This window comes from Poecilia mexicana, unplaced genomic scaffold (genome assembly GCF_051168715.1).
Source record: "Poecilia mexicana isolate PSO_F unplaced genomic scaffold, ASM5116871v1 scaffold_16, whole genome shotgun sequence".
Taxonomy (NCBI): Eukaryota; Metazoa; Chordata; class Actinopteri; order Cyprinodontiformes; family Poeciliidae; genus Poecilia; species Poecilia mexicana.
The window spans coordinates 30,379,555-30,386,708 of NW_028263385.1; the positions used below are offsets into that span (position 1 = coordinate 30,379,555).

A 7,154-nucleotide genomic window follows, 5' to 3' on the forward strand; every position below is an offset into this window, starting at 1 on the left:
TGTTGGTCTCACTTGCTTTAAAGCGCCAAGAGTTTTCAGTAATGGGCGTGGCCATGGCAGCGCGGCGAAGAAGAGCCATACGTTTGGCTCTAGATTCCACATGGTTCAGCCCAGCTGCACCAAACTCACTAGGATGCATCCTTATTCATCCCCGAACAGGAATCCATAACAGTCGTTTATGGGCGTGGCCTAATTTCTCTACAGCGCCCCCTAGAATTTTTTAAATAATCAGCCCCAAGCCATGCTTTAACCTAGAATTATGAAACTTGGTACACATGTGTATAATGTCAGGACCTACAAAAAAGTCTCTTGGAGCCATGGTGCAAACCCAACAGGAAGTCGGCCATTTTGGATTAAAATCCGCCATTTCCTCCTTTTCATAGACGTCACATCTGATCTATCTCCTCCTACAGCTTTTGAGATACAGACTTCAAACTTAGTGAGCAGAGAGTTGAGACATTAAAGGTCCAAAGTCCATCTACCTCCAACACAACATCAGTGACCTTTAGTTACAGTTACACGCTTTACACCATTTCAAGTTCAATGTCAAAATCACAATTACAACCTTTCAGTTTCTCTGATTTAGCAGTCATTCATAATTTTATAATAACCATTACTTATTAGTTACCCTTATAATCATGATGTGAGTTATTACAGACATTTCTGAAAAGAAACCAAGAACAATTCATTCTAATCTTTTCACACCATGTTACAGTTACTTCTTTCACCTTTAAGCACTTCCATAAGTATAAGACTAAGTGTAAATATTCTTATAATCAAACCAACATCAACCATTGGTTAAACCAATATTAATTATTGGTTTAATCATAAGTTATTATTAATTTAAGTATTTTACTCTGGGTTTTATCCAATTCCTCAAAATGTCTAGATTTTATTCCTTAAACCTTTAGTGCTCAAAATGAGCAGTCTGAACTATTTTTATTCACGGCAGGCTGGAAACTTCCTCTTTTTTCAGGAAACCTGCTTTTCCTGTTGCATGACTCTCTTTCTGTCTATGAATTTTTATGATTAAATAGAAAAAAGTAGAATTAAAGCAGGACACAATAACAACACACAACCAGATTAATTTTATTACCGTCTGACTCTACTGTTGTGTCTTGATGTCACCTGTGTAATCAGTTTTAAAGATAACTTTATTCATTGTTATTATTAAACTAAAATCTCCAGCATGGGGAAGTGGGCTGAGCTCGACTTTTCTCGACACCTTTCCAATAGAAAAAGTGGTGTGTATTGTTGTCGCGTCTAAATTATACGCCGCAATGCCGGTTGGAGCTGTGAGTAATACACATGTGTTATCAGGAAACTTACAAATAGTGGACAATAACCGTTTTGATTCATGTTCAATTGCTTTCATTAAGTGACTTTTCCCTGTCCCAGCACCACCCGTTAGAAATATGTGCAGTGCTTCAGGATTCTTTCCATTAACTTTCTCTAAACACCACTGCCGGATTTTATAAAATACAGAAAACTGTTTTTCATTCAAAGACCTAATCAATGCAAGGCCTTCAGATCTACTCATTTCTTTTTTCTCAAATACTGACATTTCTTTACAGTTAGAACTTAAATCAGGAATATTTTCCTGAGCATCATTTTCTATTGGTGTTTCTTTTCGTAATTCAACACACTCCAAGCTTTCCAATTCAACCTCGGGACACAACTCAGCCCATGCATCTTCCAGCATGACATCACCAGTAACATTGTCCATGGTCTCAAAATGATCAGATTCCAACTCAAATTCACTCCTATTTAAATCTACAACAGACTTTACAGAATGTTTTGTTCCATCAACAAATCCAATAACACCAGTCCTGTAAAAGTCACCATAGGTTTCACAATGTGCAGGTTTAAGTTCAACATCAAAACAATAAGGCAAAAACAGCTGCATTATGTTTTGATAAAACTTTTCTGGCTGTTTTGTTTCTGAGAAATGTGCATATCGAACAACTGCTGGTTTAGTCCGAGTTCTTTTGGTAACAAACCCAAAGTCCTTATTCAACTTTACTGAATTTCTACACTTTTCATTTTTGCTCAAAACATGATACTCTGAAGCAAACTTAGCCAGGCACATATCACTAAAGACACGATCATTCGGCCAATTCTTATAACGGTCAACTAAGCTAGTCATCCACATGACTTCTGAGGTAAGATCCTGTGATGCAGCTTTTCCTCTCAAAATAGAAATTGGTAAACTCATTTTTGTGATATTATCGCTCGTAGGAACAAAAACCACACTCCTTTAAATGCATGTTGGTTAGTCGGTATACTGCTTCCTGCGCACAAACATCCCGATTATGTAAATACATGCTACCGAGTTTCTTTAAAGCCTCTCTAGCACTAGCATTTACATCTTTGGCTGCTTCTCTTTGTGCATTTCCCAACAGAAGACCAATTTCATGCTCACTTTTGGACATGTAAGACACTATATAAACAGAACAAGCATAATCATCAACACAATACTGGATATCAATATTTGCATTCCAAGTTTCTAACAGTGCCCTGCTATATTGATTAATCCAAATTTCATTAATTTGTCGTTTCAACACAACATGAATATTCCTACTGGATCGTTTATTTGCCATTTCAAATAAATCTTGATTTATATTCAAAGCTTTAAACATTTAATCCAGAGTACTGTATAGACAGTTCTCCTCTGAGATGGCTTTCTTAACATTTGTTAAAATTTTACTTGCTACATCTCTGTCCATTTGTTCCCGAGTTGTCTTATCCTTACATTCACAATGTGCTTTATTGTCAATTTTATCCAAATTGCACTTACAAGTCTTAACCGGATCATGATATTTTTCACCATGACAAATAAAAGTTCGACAAGATGCAGGCCGTGGGAAATTGAAACGACAGACAGTTTTTTTTCTTTTTACAAGTTTTTGAATGTCGTTTTGAATGCTGCTGTACAGATGAGACAACTTCAAACAATGGATCTTCTTCCAAAGGAATTTCACATGTCACATATTTATCAATAAACGCAATAACCTCTTCATCAATGTTCTTGTCCAAAATTGGAGAACCAGAAATCCAAAAAAGACAATGACAATGAGGAGAACCACGCTGCTGAAATTCGACACGATAATAGTAGTCTTCGATTTTTCCAATCGGATTTGCAGGAGACATTAAAACTGCTTTTACAAAAACGTGCCATCTAAAATCAAACATTCTGGCAGCAGTAACAGGATTTCGACGTAACAGCTCACACTTATCTGCCCACTGCAACTGTTCCAAAGTCTGCGTTCGCCCTTCCTGCTTCAAAATGCTGTAAAGTAAATTTTTCCATCTCATATCAGCAGATGAAAATGAAGCAAACCATGTGGGTTTTCCCAACATTCTAACACAAGCTAGCAGGTCGCGTTGTGCCGACTGCCAGAAAGCAGGTGTGCCTCGAATGGGTTTCAAGAAGCGATATCCTTCATCAAATTCCAACAACTTATTTAAAGAGTGTTCATCCTTCAAAACCTCTGTCATATTTTGAGATGTACAACTTGTGCCTTTACGTAAAGCTATTGAGACTTTAGACACAACCTGTTCCAGTTCTGACATGTACTGTGCAAAGAATATATATTCCACATTACGCGCAAATCTACCATCAGCATGAAGAAGTCGGTTATTAAAATAACGACTCAAAGTCAAACGATATTGCCGCTTTTCATGGTATGTGTTAAAACCCGATGGGAACAATACAGGGAAACATTTTCCTTCATTGGTACAATCAGAAAGCAGTTTTATAGGGTTATTATTTTCACCTGGCGCTACATTTAACACATTATCAACATACACATCCAAAGCTTCTTGCCCAATATCGACTGGCATGAGACAAGTGTCCTGGAACATACAGTGTTGCTGTCTGTCATGTAAAAGGTCATCATCATTGTCATCTATTGACATGTCTTGATCTTCTTTACAACCATTACTCTTTTTAATCAAATCTTTATCTTCCGGAGAAAACTCATTGATCCAAGATTCATTGAACTCTACATCTTTATAATGAAAGTTACAATGTTTCAAGTACCAAAGACCTTCCTGGACATGCATTGTGTCAACGTACTGATATTGATAATGACCTTTATATGTCAATTTACGCTTTAACTTAATAGGTCACAAAGACCCCTCCATATTACTACGAGGTAGGAAACTGCATGTTTCAACAATATTTGCAGGGACGCAAGTAACAGGACCGTGCACTCCATTTTGCCCACCTTTTGGCAACGGCAGCAATTTCATAAATGGTATATGCAAAGCTATTAAATGTTGCTCCAGAGTATTCAAGCATGTCAACTGAGGTGGGATGGCATCAAGAGTCAAATTATTGCATGAAATTTCTGGGGGCATTTGACCTTTGCCAATTTTGTAATGACAACAATAACAAATATATAACTTACTTCGACAGGTACGGAGACTACATGGGGATATGCATGTGTTGTCACATGTATGCACATAACAATTACTTATACATTTATCTGCAATTATTGACATTTCTTTAGTTTTCTTGTAGTAGTCTTTGTTACAATTCAACACCTGATGTTTAAATAGCAGACGGAAGCAAATGCAGCAAACAAAATCAGGAACATCTTTTACCTTCTCCAAAAAATGGTTAACAAAGTCAAATTCTTTTAACTTTTCTTTAATATCCCGTCTCATTAGATTTACAGCTGCTTTTACACGCATCTTATGTTCAGGATCAAGATTTTGCTTTCTGCTTAAGTCCTTAACTTTTTGTCTGTGAAATTCATCTTCTTTATATTTAGCAATACTCATTTGTTTAAGTTTTATTCAATGAGACTCATCTTCCTTATATTTAGTAATACTATTTTGTTTAAGTTTTACTCGATCAGACTCATCTTCCTTATATTTAGCAATACTATGTTGTTTAAGTTTTACTCGATGATACTCATCTTCCTTATATTTAGCAATACTTATTTGTTTACGTTTTTCTCGATGACAGTCATCTTCTTTATATTTAACTCTACTAATTTGCTTACGTTTTTCTTGATGACTCTCATCTTCTTTGTATTTAATTTTAATCAAGTTTTGTTTCTTTTCCTTATAAAGTAAATTGTTTTTATATGTCTTCTGGGAATTACATTTTCTCTTTTGTTTAAATATTATTAGATTTGTATAATGAATGGTTTCCCTTTGATTCCTTTTATGATTTAAAAACTTTGATAAACTGTAATTTGCTTTACCACTTAAAACTGTTTGCTTTGTGTTTTTCTGACCTTGTGAAGATCTTGTACATATGTGTTGGATTTTCAACAAAACATTTTCTTTACAAAGTTCAAAGCAAGAGTCTTTATCTCCCTGCGTTGCACAAATAACAGCATCAAAATGATCATTGAAGCTTTGCAAATATATAGTAAATATTAAAGGATTTTCGTTATCTTGTAAAATACCCACACACTCGTCTTCAATAGAACTCTCAGTTTTCATTGTATGTTCAATTTTTGATTCTGTTGTAAGTTGCCCAGTTTTATGTCCCACAGAAAGATCTACATTCATGCAATAACCATAACATGTTTGTGAGTTAGGCTGCTTCACACAAACAACCGTGTCAAAATGATTTCCACTAATATTTTGCAGATATACACCGTAATTGGAAAAACTACTCAGAGAACTATATTCAAGCCATTTATTATCGCAAAATGTGAAAATATTAAGACCAAAATAATCAGCTGCAGCTTGAATCTCTACTTCAGTTGCCCAGCTGCCAACATATTGCATCCTTGAAATGGCAATATATTGAGATATGGAAGAATACTCGCTTCTTAAAATACTATCATACATGTCAGAATTTCTTAACTGGTTTACAACAGCAAGTCGAATTTTACGATGAGATTTCTGATTTCCACTGATGGCTTGACTGAGTGATCTAAAAAAGCAATTTCCATCACCAAGAATTTTTTCTGTCATACACGGCACACCGAGTTCACCAACCACGCAAGATACATAATTTGCCTGTTCAAACTCAACATTCAACTTTCCACACAGTGACCGTGCAATCTCTTCTGAGATGGGGTTAAAATACAATTCCTTATTTTGGACATGAGTAACAAACACATCATCATCATCACTGTAATCCCTGTTTGATGTTTGAAGATCAAATGGATGTTCTCCATATGAATCGTCCTGCATATCAACATCGCTCTGTTCAGAAACAGCACTACTTCTTGCCACACCAGCTACATCTTCACATGGAACAGTACTTGAGTCAATCTGAACAATATCGACTCCACTGATCTCAAATTCCCTGGGATAGAAATTGAGTTCACCAGAAATCTGTGTAAGATATGCAAAGACATGATCAAGAGAATTAAAGTGGAGAACAACGCTCTTCCCATGTGCATCAATCATCCCCTCGTGGTTTCTTGCATGGGAGTCTACAAGAGCATAACGTCCATTATGACTGATAAGAGCAGAAGTACTCCCACATAGTGTCAAGAAGCAGGTTTTATACTGTACACAATTTACGCAATCCATCCCAGAGAGTAGTAAGCACACCCTCCTCGATTAACTGTCCTTCCACTATATCAACATCTCCAGAAACATACTCTCCATAAAAACATCCGAAATACTGTCCATCAACATGAATATTTTTAGGCAAGTCTGGAATAGAAAGAAGCTCATGTCCAGTACTGATTAAATGGCTGTCATGCAAAGATGTGTACAGCTCATCACCTACAGTCACTACATTGTCCAATATGTCACCATTCCACGAACAAACGCTTTTCAGTTTGTGCTTTGTTAAAGCAACAAGACTAATGGCTGCACACTGAAGTCCACCATATGTAAAACGAGCACCGCCCTGATGAAATGACCCACTGACTGATGCAACATGGCTACTGGAAGCTTGGCTTGCATCTGTAGCGTGCGTGTCCTCAGTCAGTGCTCCAGATGTGTCCGTATTACTGCACATCTCTTTGACAGAAATACCACAGAGTGCATACTCTGTTGCATTTAATGATTCCCTAAGTTTGTTCAAGTGAACCATTAAATCATTTAAACATGTGTTAAATACGACAACAGGCGTACCAGATTCTGATGCAAAACCCTCTGAATTCCGTGTTCCAAAATCCACAACAGCAAAGTACTCTCCATGATGAATGATCAAGGTGGTGGCATCAGGA

At 36.5% G+C, this 7,154-nt stretch overlaps 2 pseudogenes; both read right to left on the minus strand.

Annotated features, from left to right (window-relative positions):
• Positions 1 to 1,012: 1,012 nt before the first annotated feature.
• LOC148155177 (uncharacterized) lies at positions 1,013 to 5,460 on the minus strand (annotated as a pseudogene).
• Positions 5,461 to 5,554: 94 nt separating this feature from the next.
• On the minus strand, positions 5,555 to 6,943 carry LOC148155178 (uncharacterized; annotated as a pseudogene).
• Between the last annotated feature and the right edge of the window lie 211 nt (positions 6,944 to 7,154).